Consider the following 20,164-nt stretch of genomic DNA (forward strand, 5'->3'; position numbering starts at 1 on the left):
AACTGTTTCTTTCTTTTATGTAACAAACAACCTACTTTAGTCAAAATAAAAATGAATATTATTATAATCAAAGGTGCCAGAATCTTGCCAAGAATTGAACTTCCGATATTATGAAACCAGTTTTTAATTGCTTGAAACCTTTTTGAAAGTTTCCCTGTAAAATCTTCTTCTTCTAAAGGAATTATCTCTGAATGCATTTGTGTAATATTCTTAATATACATTTCAATATTCTTACTTTCATCAGGAATATATGTACAGCAATGTTGGACATGTAAAATGCCACAGACTCCTCCCTCTTTTGCTAGAAGTATGTCTAAAGCAAGACGGTCTTGAATTACCATGGATCTAATTGCAATAACTTCAACATTCACTAATTGAAATCCATCAGCAGTGTCTGTTGATAATCTATCAACTATAGTGGACAATTTTCTGATTCTTCCTGCATTTAGGGTTATACCAACAAAAGGTATTACAGCTTGAAAAATATCTCCCAGAACTTCAGTAAAAGTTTCTCTTTTAGCTCTATTTACATAATTATGAATTTTAAACAATCCTTCTGAATCTCTGTCAACATGAAACACTTTAGGAAAAACAATTCCCACATAACAAGTTCCATACCAATGGTCTGGAAGGTTATAGTAAGCTTTGTCACCACAAACAAAATTAATTCCAGGGAAGATAGGATCTTTTCCACCTTTAAATCCCCAACCTCCCATAATCTGATAAGTATCTTCACAGTTACTTGCACCTACAAAATAATTATCAAAAAGTGTATTATCTCTTCTAATGCAAAGTTTTCCACTAATAGGTTTGTCTATGTGAATTGCAATATTTTCAAGCTTTTTGCCATTTAATTTCTCATCCTCTTTTTGCCAGAAGGATGACTTAGTCTGCTTGACTAATTCATTTCTCTTATAAATTGCTCTTCTCTCCTCAACCAAATTCAAAAATTTCTTTCCTTCAGCACTTAATTTACATGTTAGATTATTCTTATAAGCATACTCGTAAGTGAGTTCGTTAGTAACAAGGAAATATTCTCTCAATTGTTTTGCTTTCTTATGCTTATTTAAAGCATTATCAATCTTAACATTAGCAAAAATTTCATCATAATTTGAATAGTAATATTCTAAACGACCAGTTTGATAAAATAAACTAGTTAATACACTACATGTAACAGCATAAGTGAGAGGAAGCATATTATATGTTACTCCCTCAGAAACAGAAGCAGGTAACTTAACACAGACATAGCAGTCCTTTGCATCCATTACCTTTACATATTCACTCAATAGCTTTGTGAATGTATTGCTTGAAAAATCACCTATTGATTTATCTTGATGAATGTTAGGCTGATGATCAATAACTTTTGCAGATGCACTATGTTTAGTTTGGCTAACCAGAGCTTTGCTTGTTATGTTAACTTTGTGTAATTCTCTATTCATTTCTAAAGGGATAATCACAGCTAGTACCAACCAGAGCAGAACTAAAATGAGCAGACACACCAGAGTCATCTTACAGCATCTTTTAAAAACAGAACACTTTGAAGTGCTCTCCTTAACATAAGGCATTTTTTTTAGGTTAGTTTTAGCCTCAAAAATAAAAATAAATTTTAAAATGTATATACACCCCCCTTTTAAAATATATTTTTCTTTTATAATCCTAAACAATATTTCTTCGACCTTATGTCATACATAAGTTTTCTTTAACTAAACAGTTTTTCTTCGACCTTGTGTCAACTAACAGGATTTCTTCAGCCTTTTGCCAATTTAATAATTTTGTACTTCAATCATTGTCACTAATTTCTTGGATTTCGTTTTCTTCTTCACTACTATCATATATGTCAATAACAGGTGGAATTACTAAGTAAGTCCACTCAGGAGACTTGTATTTCTGGTTTGGTCTAATTATTCTCTTCCCTTTTCTCGATATCACTTCAATTTTTCTTCCAACTCCAACTTCTTTTCCTGGACTCTTTTGACTACTGATTTCTTCAACTTGTTCTATTGGCTTTTTGATCAATCTTACTCTCAATCTTCCACCAGGCCAGTAGTCTGCTTTTCTCACGTACTTCTTCTTTGGTTCAGAATTATTTGATTCTGACTTCCAAGTCCTTTTCTTTCCGTTTTCACTTCCACCTTCCACGTCACTTTCTTCAGTTTCGTAGTCTGAAATTTCAATTGACTCAGGAACTTCTCTATTCGGCAATTTCACTCCTTCAGGAACTTCACTTTGTCTTCCATCACTGGTACTTGGTAATTCGTTCTCCTCTTCTTCCTCAATTACCTCTAGCTTCCCAGATTTCGGATTTTTGTTCCTTACTTCAGAGCTTGTTCTCTGCCTTTCGATACTCTCCTGGTCTGAAACTTCTTTTGGTTCAGCTTCTTTGTCTTCAATAGAGACAACCGAATCCTCAGTTATCTTTCCTTTTAACAGATTCTCTTCACCTTCAGAATCTATTTCAATTATTTCTAAGTCTTTTCTTGTCAGATTTCCATTCACTGGCACAGTTTCCAGATGTCGACTTTCTTGTCGATCTTCAGAATCTGGAATTACTTCACCTTCTGTTCTATCTTCTGCTTCAGAATCAGAATCATCTGTGGTATCACTTTCAACATCAGAACTCTCAGGAGTTGGTACTGGAATAGTATGACTTGGATGAATCCAGCGCTTCAATCCTCTGCACTTTACAGCATTAGTAGTGATCAAGATTACCTGCCTAGGTTTCTGCCATCTAGGAGATAAACAATTCCTTCTCCGATGTACTTTCGTTCTGACCCAATCGCCAGGTCTCAGATCATGAGTCAAAACTTTTTCATTTGATTGAGCTTCAGTTCCCACCTGATTAGACACAGAAGTTACCATATCAGATAACCTTTTACAGTAATCCAAAATTGCACTGTCATTTATGCTCAACAGTTTACCTACAGGTACAAAAGCTTGCCTCATAACTCTTCCCATTAAAATTTCATGAGGACTCAAACCTGTCTTTTTATCTGGTGTACTTCTTAATGACATCAAAACAAGTGGAAGAGCATCAGTCCACTTAACACCTGTCTCTAGACACATTTTTCCAATTCTGTTTTTGATAGTTCCATTTATTTGTTCAACTACACCTGATGCCTCTGGTCTGTATGCACAGTGTATTTTCTGCTCAATGCTCAAAGCTTCACAAATTAACTTCAACAGTTTGTTATCAAAATGGCTTCCTCCATCACTCTCAATAGTGACTGGAAAACCGTACCTTGGGATGATTTCTCTGAGCATTAGTTTTGCTACTGTAATTGAATCACAATGTCGTGTAGGGAAAGCCTCTACCCATCTTGAGAATAAGCATACAATTACAAGTACATATTTCAAACAGTTATGTAAGGGCATTTCAATGAAATCTATTTGTAATCTGGTAAAGGGACCACCCTCTCGACCAATTATTCCTGTCCCCACCACTGATTTTCTGTTTGGATTCATTTGTTGGCATGACAAACACCTTTGACAAAAAGATTCAGCAATTGTTCTGAATTTGGTATTGAACCATGTTTCTCTAAAAAGTCTGACCATAGAATCTCTTCCTAGATGTGCAGGACCATGATATAATCTGGCCATGTCAGCAATCAAGCAATTTGGTAAGACTATTCTGCCATCTTTGTAAACCCACACTCCATCTTCTTCACGTGGTCTACAATCTGATCTTAACCATAGGTCTTTTTCTTCATCATCTGCTTCGTTTTGTAAATCTCTAATCTCATGCCATGTTTCTACAACAGTTGTTAGCATTAATGAATTTGAATCAGTTTCTTTACTCCTCTCCCGATTGTATGAATAATTTTTCCTTGCGCAGTACTTTGCTGTTTCGTCTGCGAAGGCATTTCCCTTGGAAATATAATCAGTTCCTCTAGTGTGCGCTGCACACTTGACTATGGCAATTTCTTTTGGCAATTGTATTGCTTCAATTAATCTTCTAATGAAAACTGCATTTTTAATTGGTGATCCTGTTGATGTCATGTATCCTCTCTGTGACCAGAGTTGTCCATAATCATGCACAACTCCGTATCCATACTGACTATCAGTAATGATGGTAACTCTAATATCTTTTGATATTTCACATGCACGAATTAAAGCAATTAATTCAGCCACTTGTGCTGAAAGAACTCCTTCAAGACATGATGCTTCTTCAACATCTACAACTGTACAAACTGAGTATGAAGCTTTCAAGACACCTCCTTCGGATCTTAAGCATGAGCCATCTACAAAGTAGACAAAATCCGATTCAGACAAAGGTCTGTCTTTGATGTCTTTTCTTGGTTTAGTGCAGAATTCCATGACATCTAAACATTCATGTTCAGTTTCAATATCATCAACAATTTCAGAATCAGGCAGTAATGTAGAAGGATTCAGATTCAAACATCTTGAAATCGAAACATTATCTGCTCCCAGTATGATTTTCTCATACTTTGTCAATCTGCTACTTGTTAAATGTTGAGTCTTACCTCTTGTCAGTAATATTTCAACTGAATGAGGCACAAAAACTTTCACAGGAAATCCCATAATGATTCCTTCACTTTGTTCAAGGCTGATACTTGTATCTGCAACTGCTTTCAAACAACCTGGTAATGCTTTTGCAATTGGATCAAGAACTGCAGAGAAGTATGCAATAGGTTTCTTTAAATTTCCATGTCTCTGTATTAATACAGATAATGCACATCCTTCTCTCTCACTGCAATACAGTTCAAAATCTTTCTCATAATTTGGCATACCTAAAGCAGGAGCTTGGCATAAGCTCTTTTTCAGGTTCTCAAAAGATTCCATCTCAGCATCATTGAGAATAATTGGATCTTTTACATCTGATTTGGTCAGTCTTTGTAGTGGTTTTGCAATTACTGAAAATCCACTTATCCATTGTCGACAGTAACCTACCATTCCCAGGAACATTCTGACCTGTCTTTGTGTTCTTGGCGGTAACATTGCTTGAATCATTTTTATTCTCTCTATTGTTACTTGTCTTTTTCCTTTTGCAATTCTGTGACCAAGATATTTTACTTCTTGTTTGCAAAACTGTAGTTTTGCTGGAGACACTTTATGTCCTTCTTCTGCAAGGCGATTTAACAGAATTATTGTGTCTGTTACACAATTTTCTCTTGTCTTTGCAGCTATTAACAAATCATCAATATACTGCACCAGCGTAGACCTACCTGGTAAGTCTAAATCTTCTAATGATCTTTTTAAGAGTTCGTTAAAGATTGAAGGACTTTCTGTATAGCCCTGAGGGATTCTTGTCCATCCAAGGGTCTTACCTTGGAATCTGAAAGCAAAGATTTCATAACTGTCTGGGTGTAAGGGAACAGTAAAGAATGCATTACAAAGGTCAATAACTGTGTACCATTCAGCATCATGTGGAATCTGAAATAGAATTACTGCTGGATTTGGAACCACAGGACAACATGGAATAACAATTTGATTAACCTTTCTCAAATCTTGTACGATCCTAAATGTTCCATTAGACTTTTTAACTCCCATAATTGGTGAATTACAAGAGCTACTCTTCATTTCCTTTAATACACCTTGCTTGATTAACTTTTCAATTATAGGTGTAATACCTTCAATTGTCTCTATTTTCATTTTATACTGTGGAGTGTTTGGAAATTCTATTCCCTGTTTCAATGCAATTTTTACAGGATCTACGTTTTTCATCAGACCCATCTCATTCCCAGTAAAATCCCATATATCTGATTTCACTGTTTCTTTTAGCTCTTCAGGTAAATCCTTTTCTTCGAATGCAGGAAACAATTTTGTTTCTTCTGCTTCCATCATCATCATTGTCATTCTGTACAAACCATCTTCCTCCATTGTTTGTAACTCAACTCCTTCAGGAGAACAGTATATTCTGCAATTCATTTTACATAGGATGTCTCTGCCTAATAGATTTACTGGACTACTATTACAAACCACAAATCTGTGTTTGTCTCTGTAATTTCCAATTTCAACTGGTACTGGATCAGTTAAGTCTGTTTTAATTTGCTGATTACTTACTCCCACAACTTGGATGGTATCCCCAGAGAGAGGTAGGTTTTCAATTTCCACTGATCTAACAGTAGAACGGGTAGCACCAGTGTCCACTAGAAAAGTGATGTCTACATCATTAACTTTCCCGTTTACATAAGGACCAGACTGGTCAACCTCAAGAGTGGCTCCAACAACACACTCTTCCTCCTCTCTCGGGCACCGTCAGCAATAATCATCAGAATCACTGTCTTGACTTTCTGCTAATAAAAATTGTTGTGAAGCATTTTGCATTTGAACCCTTTGCTGCTTTTGCTGTTTTTGTGGTTTTATTACCTGTTCACATCCCTGAAATCCCACGTTTGGATTATATTTTTGAACTCCCCCACAATTCGGAAAAGGTGGTTGTGGCAATTGGTCTTGACGATTATTCACCTGTTGTTGTTGCTGTTGTTGTAACTGTCGTTGAATATTAAATTCATTTAACCCCTGTTGCATCTGTAGCTGTTGCTGTAGGTTAACACCATTCTGCATCTGTGGATTCAATAAGGGATTCTTTAAGTTTTTAGGAGGATGAGGACACTCGTCCCTCCAATGTCCAATTTCGCCACAATTAAAACAAGGTAATCTTTGTTTCAGCTCTTCTATCTTTGGGCTAAATTTCTTTGGGAAATTATTACCTTTAAACTTTCCTTGTATCTGGTTTGTATTTCCAGTTTGAACAAAATTAGTGTTCTTATTTCCCATGCTGGCAATCTGTTGCTCAGCCACCTTTACCTGAGCCCACATGGCTTTCTCCTTCAGCTTCTTCTGTTTTACTTCTAATTCATCGCTACAATATTTTGCTTTTCTTAGAATATCATCTACAGATAGTGCTTGCCATCCGACAATACTAGTTCTGATCATTTCTCCAATTTCAGGTTTTAGTCCATAAACAAATCTATAGATAAAATGACTCATGTCTTTTTCATCTAATTTTTCATAACCACTGTATTGTTTAAAGATTAACAATAGTCTTTCATAAAAAGAATGAACTGATTCTTTTGTTTCCTGTTCTGTTCTTTCTATTTTAACCCAATCGACTTCTTTGGGTGGAATTTTGTTTTTCATCCAAACAATTACTTTCTCATAGAAATCCATTACAAGTGGATTTGGGGCACCTGTTTCTTTAATTCGCTCAGGTTCTGCCTTTGGCCAACTAATAGATATTTTACATTCTGTCCAAAGATCAGATGGAACTACAATGTCAAAAAATCCATCTAAATCAATCCACAGAACTTTTGACACTTTGATAAATCTATCAACTTGCCTGTACCACTCAACTGGTTTTTCCCTCAATTTTGGAAAGTCATTTGTGAATAACAGAATGTCTTGTCTCGACCATGGGACATGAACATATCCTCCACCTGCAACTTCTCTCATTGGAAATTGTTTTGACAATTTTTCCAATCTTTCATCTTCCTTCCTTTTGGTCCATTTCACTCTCCATTTGTTCAGTTCTCCTAGCTTTTTGATATAGACAATCAAATCTTTAATGTGAACTATTCTTCCCATTGAGTTCAAACTCTCAATGTCACTTTCTGAAAAGTCTAATCTGTAATGCTTTGCAAAATTCTTTTGTTTACTTACATCGATTTCAAGTTCTGCAGCTAGGTCCTCTAATTGATCATATTTATTTTTCGTTTTCCACTGAATACTTTTGCAAATGAATAGTAGTTCATCATCCCGATAGTAATCTAAACTATCAGGGCCAATTGTTCCAATTATTAATTCTTCGATATTCGCTTTTAATTTGGCCACATCAAGTTTTGGTGTGGTTACCCTGACTTCAGGACTCCCTATATCTGACATAGCACCCATTGGTGTTTTTGGAGATAAATCTTCATTAAAGGTTAAATCAGGCATTCTCGATCTAGAAGTGTTTAATTCAGTTAAGTCTGAATAAAATTTTTCAGTAGCCTTTTGAGTTTCTGTATTTAAAGGAATAGTTAATCCATTTTTGTTTGTATCTCTTTGATCAAATACAGGCTGAACAGGACCTATTGTTACTGGTACTGTGACAGCTTCCATGCCTTTTGTCATTCTTTTAATTAATTCTTCTTTAGACCTTATATATTCATTATAATCAACATCCTCAACATTTCTTGTCTCTCTTGCATAATCTTTTGGAGGTTCCCTTGCTCTTGGAGTCATTGAAAATTGTCTACCTTCATTTCGAACATTCTCGAATTCTGATCTTCTAGGAGTTTCAGTGATTTCACAGTTATTTGGATAAAGTTTAGGAGCTTCACTAATTGGAGGTGCACTCGGTGAAGTTTCAGTAGAAACCACCGGAGTAGACCATGATCTAGGAGGTCTCAAAGGCTGATTAGGCTGTTTCTTTCTAGCAGTTGTATATATTTCTTCCATAACTGCATCCTCAGATTCACTTTCCATAGATTTCCCTGTAGGAGAACCCATTACCATTTCATGAATTAAATACAATCCTTCACTCATGTTTCCCTGTCTCCACATTCGCAATCTATCTTCATGAGTTTCTCTTTTCCATGATGGATTTTTAGAAGGTCTTTTAATTCCACTAGCTTCTCTTTGTAACTGATACATCTCGTCTTCCCACTCAACTAAAGCTTCAAATTGAGTTGGTCTCGGTTTTGGAACAAGAGCATTCATTTTCTCTCGTAAGTTTCTTAAAACTCTTACATTAAATGAACCATCATCAGGCCAAGCTAAAACACCATCGTTTTTAGTATATCGTTTCCAACTGTCGAACCATAAGACAGTATGATATCCGTATTCACCTTCCATGTACGCTGCAGGTGTTTTATACTTATGAAGTAGTTTACCACCTCGCGTTTCGATTTTCTTGTCAGGTGAAAATAAATTTTTGAATTTCTGAAATAATGTTGTCTTTTTCTCAACATGTTTAAAATGATAACTCATTTTTAAAAGTTAAATTTAATTCACAAAATCGTTCGTAAAATATTTCCGGGATGTTCCGCAAAACAACCAATCCGTGTGCGAAACACACCAACAGGCCAATGACAGTTGAGCTACGTCACTTTTCAGCTCGACCAATAAATTTGGAGATTTTCCGAAGGACCAATCAGCTCACAGGCCGTCAGAGACTCAGGAGCCAATCAGAATATAGCTTGTGACGTAGGTCACCCAATCCCAGCGCGGCTCTGTGACGTACACAGCAGCTGCGGTTTCTCGCTTCTCACTTCAGGCGCTTACCCCTCCTTCACAAAATCTTTTCACAGCGCCATTTTAAGGACACTTTTCAGTGTAAATTAATTCTTAACAATCACTATAAAGACAACATCTGTTCGTTTCACTAATTAGGATAGTTTACATACATTCAAGTATCCACACTTCGGAATAGACGGCGCTATTCACACTAAGGATAATATTCAATTGTCAGTAGAGTAACCTTACCCCACCCTTCTAACACGTATAATTATGAACTCGCTTTGCTCTGAACCCACCGCGAAGTGAAAGTTCTAAGAGTTCCACTTGAACATAAAATACAATTCAAACTCGCACTTTTACACGGAAAATTCCCTAAATTCAAACACACATGAAATCCGTACGGGACTCTCACCTGTTTATAGAAATCATGCACCGTTAGCAAAATAACGACGTTATCCGTACAGGGCTCTCACCTGTTTATAGATATGAAACATGTACCCGTACAGGACTCTAACCTGTTTATAGATAATCATGCACCGACGTTAATTTTACCCTTCACTCAAGCTCGGATATAACTAATACTCTCATCACAGTGAGTTTTATGGAAGGCGCTTTGTCCCTATTCTCATGCTGCTTTGATTTCTTAGAAAACCCTCACTATACAAGATTCAGACCTAGCCCTAAAACTGTGCTGCTCGGCGACAACACTATGGTACACGGCGATACCTCTTGTGATACTCGGCGATATCACTACAAACTGAACAGATGGCTTGCGTGACTAATTTCTCGCCACACAATCTATACCGGTATAGCTTACAGATAGGCACGAAAAACGAACTTAACATGTGTTAAAACATCGATCCTATTTCCATACCATGACGTAACCCTTAGCAACCAACATATTACCTTGGTTACCTCTTAGCAACCATCAATTTCTGCTACCAGAGAATTGATCCAGCGGGCTATAGAAAATATATCATAAACTACGCTACCCAACTTCATAACCTATAAACAAAATTCTATACTAAATATGGACCCATTTATGAACCTGATATATTTTGGGCCTACTGAATCAGGTGGTCAGAATAAATCTATATACACATTATCTACAATCTATATACATATTTATACATTTGCAGAAAGAATATTGTCATTTGAATAAAACCAAACCTTTTAAACGACCACCATAGGCGACGTGATCTAGCTAATGGTAACCTATACTTCTGAATAACCAAGACCAGCTTGTTTGTCAAAAGTAAGATTTTATTTTCTAAATTATGGTATATAAGTTGAAAGTTTTATAAATGAAATTTATTTGCAATAAAGCAAGCATGATGGTAAGAAATAAGAGGAAAATACAATTTAAGCAATTGAATCAAATTTAAAGAAAATATATAAAGTTAAGCATTTTTAAAACCTATTTCCCTAACTGAGCTAAATAGACAGAAATTAAAGTAAAATTCTTTGAGGATTCTTACGTGCTCCACGCAAAGTCCAGCAGCACATCACCCTCATCGGAAAGTCAGAAAGCAGCAGCCAGCCCAACCCTAAGGGCTTGACTTTTTATACCTTTCTACGCTAACTAAACTAGCAAAGGAAAGTTTTCAGAAATCCTCGACGTCCCATTGGCTGAGAGTGACAAGTGACATGTCACCCGATTCTCAAAAAGTTCCACAAAATCATGTCTTACAAAGACCATTGTCTCTTCCACGTGAAGCCAGAAGCTTCCTGCGATTGCAACTTTGTATTAAGTCATCCTCGCAGCTTCCATAGACATTCAGTACAACTTCCGCGGATGCCAAGTTAAGGACTGACAAAATGTTCACTTTCGACCTTGGCCATGTCCGACAGAATGATGTCAGCTCATCAGTTTTTGCTTTGTGAATGCAGCTTCAATAATCGTTTTAATTCAGAATGGGCGTCTCGTGACTTTCTGCAGAATTATAGGTTAGCTCTTTTTCTGCGGCTCAAATGACTAGGCCCAAAAGCAGGCAACTTATGTTTTCTAGTATAAAACAAACACAAGAAAAAGTATTAATGTAAGAAATAAAGTATATTCTGTATCCACCCCATGGTTTACTAATTAATTAACCCACCCGATTAATCAAAATGTTACCTAGCCATTGCAAACAAATAAAGCAGCGTTTATATTTACCAGTCTCCGTTTTTCTATGAGACCCATATGCACCTAGAATAGTAGAAATGACATCACACAGACAAGGAAAAGCAAAACAAGCACATGCTTCTTTTAAGTTTGCAGCAGTTAGTAATGACAAAAACGAAAACAATAAATTATTTTATTATTTTGCACGAACAAAAAGATGCAACAAATATGCACGTTTATGAGCACACATGTTAGTCCCCCCACGTGTAAAGTTTAATCTAAGTTGTATTAGCACGACATATCACAAATCATTAATAATTTTATTCATGTTATGGAAATGTGACTTTGCGAGTTTAAACAAAATTTTGTTTTCTATCTCGCTCCATCAATATCATCCACTGTGTGTTGCAATTCGGAGTAATGTTCAACTAGCGGTGCGTTTGGAGTCCCGCAGCGTATCCGGCTTCTGTGCTGGCCAATGCGAGTTTTTATTTTCTGAGTTGTCTGGCCGACGTACATTTTTGGGCAAGGACATAGGATGGCATAAATTACATTTTGACTGTTGCAATTGGTGAAGCTTTTCATTGTCCATGTCACATTGTTATGGCTGAAGTTCCTTGCCTCAATAGTGAATTCACACATCGTGCAACAACCACACTTAACGTGCCCAAGAATAGGGGGAAGGCCCCAGTTGGCCTCAATTGTGGTGGGCGGGTTAGAGGCTGGTAATGCTGCTCTTACCAGATGGTCTCTTAGATTTTTGCTTTTCTTAAAAGCAAAAAGTGGCCTCTCTAAATGAATTGGGCCCGCATTTAAGGTTGGCCAATGCTTGAGGATCGATTGCCGGATTTTATTGGAGACAGGGGAGAAGGTGGTAACACACGCTATCCTTTCAGGTTTGTCCCTTATTTTAGGTGTTAAGAGGACTTCCCGGGGGCAGTACCAGGCTCTTTTGGTGGCTGTTTTGATCAATCTCTTGGGGTAACCACGTGCTCTTAGTTTGTTCGACAGCACGTCGGCTTCCCTGAAATAATCTTCTTTAACTGAGCAATTTCTTCTGATTCGCAGAAACTGGGAATATGGTAGAGAGTCTTTTAATGCCCTAGGGTGATTGCTTTGGTAACTCAAAAGTGTGTTTCGTTCCGTGGGTTTACGGAAAAGGCGTGTCAATAGTTCATTGTCATGATGGAAGATGGTAAGATCTAGGAAAGCTATCTGATCTTTATCATGAGTCAAAGTGAAATTCAGACCCGCACAGTTGTTATTTAACCAGTGGTTAAAGGAATGCAAGGAGGGTATGTCATGGTTCCATATGAGGAAAATGTCGTCTATATAGCGACGCCATAAGCAAATCCCTGTATAGAATGGATTGCTTTCTGTCAGAATGTTGCCAGTCTCCAGGGCGTCCATGAATAGGATTGCCAGGTTGGGGGCAAAAATAGCCCCCATAGAGGTCCCCTTTACTTGTTGGTAGTAAACATTGTCAAACATGAAGTAATTTCTAGTGAGGCAAAGTTCTAGAAGCTGCAAGATGAAAATCGAGGGAACCCTGTGGGGACGCGGACGTGAGTCTAGGATTTTTTGGATGACCAGTAGAGCCGCGGTTTGTGGTATATTTGTATAAAGCGATTCCACGTCCATTGTGCATAGGGTATGGATGGTGGGATCAAAGGGGTGATGCTCCACTAAGTTGATCATCTGCATACTGTCCCTTACGTAGCAGATAGTGGACGGTACAAATTCCTTTATAAAGAAGTCAACATATGAGCCCAGGGGCTCTAGAATTGATCCGCAGGCAGATACTATGGGTCTGCCTGGGGGACTGTTGATACTTTTGTGAACTTTGGGGAGAGTATAGATAACTGGCTGGCGGGGACTTTTGACATTAAGAAATAGGTGTTCTTTCTTGCTCAGGAAACCCTGGGACACTGCGTCCGTTGTGATCTTAAGTATTGCTTCTTGTATATTTTTGGTAGGGTTACCGGGTAGCCTATGATAATGGTCTGTGTTACCGAGCTGCCGTAAAATCTCCAGTTTGTAAGTATCGACATCTTGGAGGACAATTCCTCCGCCCTTGTCGGCACTTTTGATTACAAGCCGGGGATTGTCTTTAAGTGATTTAATTGCGTCTTTCTCTTCCCTTGAAATGTTGTAAGGTACATACAATTTTTTGTTTTCAATGGCACACAGGTCTTTGTGTACCAGTTTTTCAAAAGTCCTAACCTCCGCAGGGATCATACTGGCAGATGGGAGGAATCGGGAGGGTGGACGGAATGGGGTGTTGGCCTTGGTGGAGGGTGGAGGGTGTAATTGGAAAAAGGCTTTCAGACGGACTTGTCTAAAAAACCTCAGGAGCTCAGTTTGTAACTCCATAAAGTCAGGGCGGATGGTGGGTACAAAGGAGAGACCTTTCTTTAGTAAGTCCATCTCAGTGTTCTGTAGTAGATGGTTGGATAGATTGAAGATTGGTATTAAATCAGATGTGCTCGTTGGGGAGGGGGAAGGAGAACCAGAGGAACAAGTGTGGCTTACCACTGATAAAAATTGTTCCTGGTCCTGCGCTCCCCGGGTGGGTTGACCCATCTTTGTGATTTTTTGACTCTGCCTCTTTGAGGAGTGCTTGGTTGGCCTCTCGATAAAAAATTATTCTGTGCTCCACCGCCACGTCTTGAGTTGCTGCCCCCTTCTCCCGGGTCTGAATTGTCAGAGGATTCTTCTGAGGTCTCAGAGAAGCCAACTATATTTTGACGCCTATTGTACCTGCCCCAGGGTCTGCTATTAGGATTAAATTGGGGTCTGTTCAAATAGAAATCTTTCTGAAGGTAAGGGTAAGTGTTCTCCACGTTATAGTTTTTTATATCCTTCTTTATTTTATTTGACTTTTTATTTTGCTCAATACGATGGAATTCTGCCACCGTCTTTTCTACCTGCTCTAGTAGTTTTTTACAGTCTGCGGTGAGGTCAGAGTCATTGATTTGTTTCAATAGGTCACTGATTTCGGTTTCTAGCGTTTTGAGAGTTTCTGAGGCTATATCAATTCCTAACGCTAACCAATGTCTGGAACATGTAGTTCCTATGTAGCTAAAGTTAGAGATGTATTTGGGGTTGTCTGTGAAGATCCCCGGGATATTACGGACTTGTAGACCTACTGGGATTACATCCGCTTTAAGATAATCTGTCAACATAAGAACCATGAGTTGTAAACGTACTTGCTTCTTTTTTAGTTTTTCTAATTGCTCAGGTAAAGAAGAGTTGGTGGTTGTTGGTACATCAGGGGTATCAGAAAGTAAGGAAGGGCCCGAACATAGTTGTTGGAGGTATTCTGCAGTGTACAAGGGAGCATGAGCTGACATATCTATTTAAAGTAAAAAGGGTGTGAAAGATAAAGATAGTAGTGAGAAGAGCACTAGGGTGCCCGCCCTCATGTAACGAGGACTAAGGTTTCAAGAAACCCCTGCAATCATGCGATTGCGCTTAAGTCATTGAGAATGGACAAGGGGAACCCATTAGATCGCTCGGGACCATGGGTAGCAAGTATTCAACAAAACAACAAGTGGTCCTGAGCATACGAAAATAGGGAAAACCATTTAGATATATATAGATCACAATGGAACTTTATATAGTTCAAGGTTCCTTGACCAGCCGGCCAAAGAATATTTATTGGTTCAATAAATTTATAATCTCAAAGATACAACAAATAACCCGAGAATCACGGGTTACAAAGGGGCACAGTCCTGTGCCTTGCACGGAGGAGAAGAGTGGGAGAGTAGAGGTAAGTGAAGAAAATTAATCAGGCAAACAGTGTGAGCTTGCAGGTCACTGGTATAAGTTATACATTTAGCAGTGTATCCTGGAGTCATTCATACAGCCAATAGTATCAAGGAAGTACATGTATGAACTACTCTAAGGTCGACGTTTCGATCCCCAGCTCGGGTATCATGGGATCATCATCAGGACAAGTGACATAATTTTGCCTGAACACAGTTATATAACACACCTGTTTTTCGGAAAATCAGAAAGGGAGAAAGCAAAGAGACATATGTACAGTCATTATTTATGCAGTCAAGGCTCACATTATTACTACAGACTTTGCATTCGGAAACGCGGTGGTAGGTGGTAGGTGTTGCCGTGAGGTGTGACTGTTCCATGCCCAGATTTTCGAAGTCATGCTATTTTTTTAAAAAGAAGATTTAAAAAATTTTTGGGTGAAAAGTCATCCATTATTGGTGTTGGGGGTACTGACTAGACTTGTGAGTGAAGGTGATTTTTAAAAACAATCGTGGGGAGTCGTGCAATTTTCGATACCTGTGACAGTGAGAATTAAGACGTGTTTGTGGGGGCCGCGGAATCTAAGGGCTCATGCAGCTTGACAGAATGGACCTACCAAGGTGGTGGCTTGGCATGGACTTGTCTTCAAATGAGATAATTTAATGGGTCCGCCAGGTACTTCTGTTGGCAATAATTGAGGTTAGGAAACGTGAACAGACCGGGTGGGTAGAAAATATATCAATCGAGCCATTATTTACCTTAAGAGGTAAACCGTTCCAAGGGTTGTAATGGATTCTGTGTTGGTGCTGGGATTGATGGAGCCCAATCTAAATTAGCACACTTCTACGAGGTGTCGGTCACTCGATTCTGTATTGGTGCTGATGTACCAACAACCACCAACTCTTCTTTACCTGAGCAATTAGAAAAACTAAAAAAGAAGCAAGTACGTTTACAACTCATGGTTCTTATGTTGACAGATTATCTTAAAGCGGATGTAATCCCAGTAGGTCTACAAGTCCGTAATATCCCGGGGATCTTCACAGACAACCCCAAATACATCTCTAACTTTAGCTACATAGGAACTACATGTTCCAGACATTGGTTAGCGTTAGGAATTGATATAGCCTCAGAAACTCTCAAAACGCTAGAAACCGAAATCAGTGACCTATTGAAACAAATCAATGACTCTGACCTCACCGCAGACTGTAAAAAACTACTAAAGCAGGTAGAAAAGACGGTGGCAGAATTCCATCGTATTGAGCAAAATAAAAAGTCAAATAAAATAAAGAAGGATATAAAAAACTATAACGTGGAGAACACTTACCCTTACCTTCAGAAAGATTTCTATTTGAACAGACCCCAATTTAATCCTAATAGCAGACCCTGGGGCAGGTACAATAGGCGTCAAAATATAGTTGGCTTCTCTGAGACCTCAGAAGAATCCTCTGACAATTCAGACCCGGGAGAAGGGGGCAGCAGCTCAAGACTTGGCGGTGGAGCACAGAATAATTTTTTATCGAGAGGCCAACCAAGCACTCCTCAAAGAGGCAGAGTCAAAAATCGCAAAGATGGGTCAACCCACCCGGGGAGCGCAGGACCAGGAACAATTTTTATCAGTGGTAAGCCACACTTGTTCCTCTGGTTCTCCTTCCCCCTCCCCAACGAGCACATCTGATTTAATACCAATCTTCAATCTATCCAACCATCTACTACAGAACACTGAGATGGACTTACTAAAGAAAGGTCTCTCCTTTGTACCCACCATCCGCCCTGACTTTATGGAGTTACAAACTGAGCTCCTGAGGTTTTTTAGACAAGTCCGTCTGAAAGCCTTTTTCCAATTACACCCTCCACCCTCCACCAAGGCCAACACCCCATTCCGTCCACCCTCCCGATTCCTCCCATCTGCCAGTATGATCCCTGCGGAGGTTAGGACTTTTGAAAAACTGGTACACAAAGACCTGTGTGCCATTGAAAACAAAAAATTGTATGTACCTTACAACATTTCAAGGGAAGAGAAAGACGCAATTAAATCACTTAAAGACAATCCCCGGCTTGTAATCAAAAGTGCCGACAAGGGCGGAGGAATTGTCCTCCAAGATGTCGATACTTACAAACTGGAGATTTTACGGCAGCTCGGTAACACAGACCATTATCATAGGCTACCCGGTAACCCTACCAAAAATATACAAGAAGCAATACTTAAGATCACAACGGACGCAGTGTCCCAGGGTTTCCTGAGCAAGAAAGAACACCTATTTCTTAATGTCAAAAGTCCCCGCCAGCCAGTTATCTATACTCTCCCCAAAGTTCACAAAAGTATCAACAGTCCCCCAGGCAGACCCATAGTATCTGCCTGCGGATCAATTCTAGAGCCCCTGGGCTCATATGTTGACTTCTTTATAAAGGAATTTGTACCGTCCACTATCTGCTACGTAAGGGACAGTATGCAGATGATCAACTTAGTGGAGCATCACCCCTTTGATCCCACCATCCATACCCTATGCACAATGGACGTGGAATCGCTTTATACAAATATACCACAAACCGTGGCTCTACTGGTCATCCAAAAAATCCTAGACTCACGTCCGCGTCCCCACAGGGTTCCCTCGATTTTCATCTTGCAGCTTCTAGAACTTTGCCTCACTAGAAATTACTTCATGTTTGACAATGTTTACTACCAACAAGTAAAGGGGACCTCTATGGGGGCTATTTTTGCCCCCAACCTGGCAATCCTATTCATGGACGCCCTGGAGACTGGCAACATTCTGACAGAAAGCAATCCATTCTATACAGGGATTTGCTTATGGCGTCGCTATATAGACGACATTTTCCTCATATGGAACCATGACATACCCTCCTTGCATTCCTTTAACCACTGGTTAAATAACAACTGTGCGGGTCTGAATTTCACTTTGACTCATGATAAAGATCAGATAGCTTTCCTAGATCTTACCATCTTCCATCATGACAATGAACTATTGACACGCCTTTTCCGTACACCCACGGAACGAAACACACTTTTGAGTTACCAAAGCAATCACCCTAGGGCATTAAAAGACTCTCTACCATATTCCCAGTTTCTGCGAATCAGAAGAAATTGCTCAGTTAAAGAAGATTATTTCAGGGAAGCCGACGTGCTGTCGAACAAACTAAGAGCACGCGGTTACCCCAAGAGATTGATCAAAACAGCCACCAAAAGAGCCTGGTACTGCCCCCGGGAAGTCCTCTTAACACCTAAAATAAGGGACAAACCTGAAAGGATAGCGTGTGTTACCACCTTCTCCCCTGTCTCCAATAAAATCCGGCAATCGATCCTCAAGCATTGGCCAACCTTAAATGCGGGCCCAATTCATTTAGAGAGGCCACTTTTTGCTTTTAAGAAAAGCAAAAATCTAAGAGACCATCTGGTAAGAGCAGCATTACCAGCCTCTAACCCGCCCACCACAATTGAGGCCAACTGGGGCCTTCCCCCTATTCTTGGGCACGTTAAGTGTGGTTGTTGCACGATGTGTGAATTCACTATTGAGGCAAGGAACTTCAGCCATAACAATGTGACATGGACAATGAAAAGCTTCACCAATTGCAACAGTCAAAATGTAATTTATGCCATCCTATGTCCTTGCCCAAAAATGTACGTCGGCCAGACAACTCAGAAAATAAAAACTCGCATTGGCCAGCACAGAAGCCGGATACGCTGCGGGACTCCAAACGCACGGCTAGTTGAACATTACTCCGAATTGCAACACACAGTGGATGATATCAAATGGACAGTACTGAAGACAGTGAAACTCCCACAAAGAGGGGGTAACCTGGCGCAACTCCTCAATCGCGAGGAGCTCAAGACAATCATTCAATTCAACACCATCCACACAGGGCTGAATAGAAGTGAGGACTGGACAACTTTACTGTAGAGTGCCCTCAAATACCTGACACTGGCCCTGAACCTCTGTCATTCTGAAAAACAAATGACTTTGGACCTGAACCAATGATATTAAAAAAAAAAATTTGTATATACTGTGTAGTACAACTTCCTTCTTGTAAATACTGAAATTTGATGTTTAATTTTTCTTGTAAAAATGCTGACCCACCAATGATCACTAATTGAGCACTCTCCTAAGGCACTCAAATTTAAATTATATTTCACATCCCACACAGCCACCGGCTCCACCAAACTGGACCGTAATTCATGAACCAATCCTCAACTCGCCCCCCGAATCAACTCCCAGCTCTCCCCGAGCACCACCCCAGCCCAAAAGGTCCACCGCGTTTCCATCAGGAAGCGGACATGGGCTCGATGTTCTCCCCCGTCACATGGCGCACAGCAATCCAACCACAGCGCGCGAGGACTTTCCTTCCCCAATCACGTGACTTCCATTACATCCAATAACCAGGGAGCATTGCGAGCAGCTTGAGAAACCGACGCCTCGGAGTACTTCTCCCTCACCGGTAAGCTCCTGTAGTCCCGTTTGGTGCACTATCGAATGCCATAACCCCCGCAAAATGCTTAATTTACAGGCGTTTCCCCCTGTCTAATTACAGCGGACTAGTTATTCTTCTGGCCGCCTTTCCAGACTCAGCGCTTATTTCGAGACGCTGTAGGACGCCGACCCAGCCGCTAAGGTAACCGGTACTATAGTGTAACTGGCAAGGAGTTCCGGTCCACTTCACTTTCACCCACCCCGAAATAATTAATTAATCCTTGTTTTTTCCTACCGAGGTACCCTCAAGCATATCAGCTTGCAGTTTCATCCTCGGAAACGGACCTTTTGCAAAACTCTTATAGTCACCAACAGACTACGTTAACTTTAGTTGCATGTTACCACACACTCCCTGAATTGACTAGTACATTGTACTGAACCTAGCCCTTATTTACTCCACAGTAAAATAATGTCATAGATGTCCCAGATTGATCATTTTCAAGACCAGCTCGAGCGGTTTCATCTCACCCAACCCTAAAGGTAAACGCTGGCAGCTCCCCACCGTGACACCATGAACAGCGTGCAAATAAAGCGTAATTAGTAACGTTAACGTCTATTTTAGATCGGGCTGCATCAATCCCAGCACCAATACAGAATCGAGTGACCGACACCTCGTAGAAGTGTGCTAATT

The sequence above is a fragment of the Lissotriton helveticus genome, chromosome 11 (genome assembly GCF_964261635.1).
Source record: "Lissotriton helveticus chromosome 11, aLisHel1.1, whole genome shotgun sequence".
Lineage (NCBI taxonomy): Eukaryota > Metazoa > Chordata > Amphibia > Caudata > Salamandridae > Lissotriton > Lissotriton helveticus.